Here is a 2,726-nt window from a genome sequence, read left to right as displayed (position 1 = left end):
AGTTAAGGTAGACAGCATGGAAACTGCTTTTTTCTAAAGAATAGCAACTTGAACAACAATAACAAATGAGAAACATTTTAATTAAATGGTCATTTTTCTTTTATTGTTCTTTTAACAGATCAGTCTCGATTTAACCTAAGCTTATATGTCTAAAGAATAAATATCAAAAAGAATCAATACTCTAAACTTGTACAAGTGAGGCAGTCAGAAAGTGGACATGAATTTTAGGCTGTTAACTCAGTACTCAAATCATTTCCCAGAATCTGGAGGGAAATGGGGCTCCCAGAACTTATTTGGGAATGTGGGCTTACTTATTTTATATTTGTTATTATCAAGGAGATTTAGAGCCTTTTGTTTTGATAACAGCCTTTTTTGTAAATGGGTCACAAGAACCAGTATCACTCTTAATTTCATATTTCCTCCATGTTTTCACTTGTTCAAGTTTTTAAATTTGTCTGGCTTTTTTTTAACATGGCAAGCATATTTATTATATTTACTCACTTAATGATTTCCATTAAAACATGTTTTAGGAAGTGTCCAAGAGCTGCAGAGGATGAAAAGGAGTGGTTGAGGCAGAAGGTGAGTCTTCTGAAAATTAGCTGAGGGAGCTGGTCAATAGGACAGTATTAAAAGACTTTCTGATGACCCTAATGAACACATGGTTCTGAAATCGTTGTTAGAAGAATGATCCTGAGGCTCCTGGTATTGCCGACTTCACTGGCTGGGAAATTCCCTGCTTACCTTGAGACTTCGCCACAGGCAAACTCCAAGAATATAAGTATCTGTTTCTGTGTCCAGTAGTTTTGATTCATCATGGATAATCTGTCACCAGAAGAAATTCAGTTTCAGGCTCACCAAGTTACAGATGAGTCTCTTGAAAGTGTAAGGAGTTTTGGTTTTAGCCATCAAGTCTCAGGATGCAGGAATCAAGTCCATCACTATGCTGGAAGAGCAGGGGCAGCAACTAAATCACATAGAAGAAGGCATGGACCAAATAAATAAAGACAAGAGAGAGGCAGAGAAGACTTTAACAGAACTCAACAAGTATTGTGGCCTCTGTGTCTGCCCTTGTAATAGGACAAAGAACTTTGAATCTGGAAAAAAAACTTTAAGGCAATATGGGAAGATGGTGGCAAAAACTCACTTAGCAATGTAGTGTCTAAGCAACTGAGCCTGATAATGAGTGGTCAACCTCAGCAAACTACAGGAGCAGCCTGTGGATACATTAAATGTATAACTAATGATGCCAAAAAGATGAGATGGAAGAGAACCTGACTCATGTGGGCAGTATCCTAGGCAACCTAAAGAACATGGCTCTGGATATTGGCAATGAAACTGATGCTCAAAACCAGCAAATACAGAAGATCACAGAAAAAGCTGACGAAGAATCTTATTGACATTGCCAATACAAGAGTAAAGAAACTCGTTGATATGCCGGGCGGTGGTGCTGCATGCCTTAATCCCAGCACTTGGGAGGCAGAGGCAGGCAGATTTCTGAGTTGGAGGCTAGTCTGGTCTACAGAGTGAATTCCAGGACAGCCAGGGCTATATGGAGAAACCCTGTCTTGAAAAAGAAATTCATTGATAGCTAAAGCCCTGCTGTACTTCTACAACCTGTTAACTCAGTTATCTAGCTCCTGCCGAGTCATTTCTTATTCAGAATTTGAAAGACCAAGAGAAGGACTGGAGCAGGAATGCTTCTCTACTTTCTTATTTTCTGTCTTTTTGGGGTAGGTTTTTGCTCAGGCTTCCTTAGTCTTTCTCTGTTCACTCTCCTAGGCTTCTTTCCAAACATCACACAGTCTCTTCATCTCTTCATTTAGCTTCTTTTTGCATTCAAGATTTGGAAGCATTGCCAACAAGCCATGAACAAGGCAGTGAGTTTTCTAGAAGTGAACTTTACTTCTGAACCCACAGTGATTTGTGTATATAAATATGTTCTTGGATCCTGTTTCATAGTGGACATGCAGGAACACTATATAAATGAGTGCCTTTTATTCTCATACAATGAGTCCTAGCATGGTCCCATTGTATGCCTGTTAACCTAATGAAGTTGTCAGTAGCCTAGATGATATACATATATAATAGGAGACTTTCTCAGTAAAGCAGGGCTTCAAATTTTTTATAAAACTTTTACACTGTATTATGTGGATTCAGATTTACCTCAATACTAAGAATTATGTTCAGATATTAAAAAACTTGTTTTGATCTCAGATAGAAAAATAGACTGCTTTGAGTTTTGTGTAGATTTAGACATTTAAAAAGTTATAATTTGCTACTAAAAATTATTTGGAAAATTATGCATTTGGATTAATTATTGATGACTGCAGTGCCATTCGCTCTGCCTTACTCACAGAATCAAGTTTGTGTAGACGCTGAAGTGTTAGGGAAGCTGAACTGGTATTTGTTACCTTTGTCTAAAAATTAGCATTTGTACACTTGAGAGCTACCAAAGTAGATTGGTTTGACCAATAACCATTGCTTATTCCTTCTAATTAAATTTTGTAATTAATGGTATTGTTCTTTCAAATAGGTAAGGTTTCTATCATTTATTTGTGCGGGCAATCATTCTATCAGGCTTTGTTAACATTAAATAAAGCAAATGTCCATTAAAACATGTTTTTAAGATGCCTTTCACCCAAAAATATCACATGTCAGGTAGTTATATTTATATTCTAGTAGCTTTGAGATTGATTGCAAATTTATACTATTTGATTTATTTGAAT

At 36.7% G+C, this 2,726-nt stretch overlaps 1 pseudogene; it reads left to right on the top strand.

The window, feature by feature from the left end:
* Positions 1-813: 813 nt before the first annotated feature.
* On the top strand, positions 814-1,909 carry LOC127674447 (synaptosomal-associated protein 23-like; annotated as a pseudogene).
* Positions 1,910-2,726: the final 817 nt, after the last annotated feature.

The sequence above is a fragment of the Apodemus sylvaticus genome, chromosome X (genome assembly GCF_947179515.1).
Source record: "Apodemus sylvaticus chromosome X, mApoSyl1.1, whole genome shotgun sequence".
In the NCBI taxonomy this organism is placed as follows: domain Eukaryota; kingdom Metazoa; phylum Chordata; class Mammalia; order Rodentia; family Muridae; genus Apodemus; species Apodemus sylvaticus.
The sequence above is the reverse complement of the archived record's forward strand: the minus strand, read 5'-3'. Positions and strand labels throughout refer to the sequence as shown.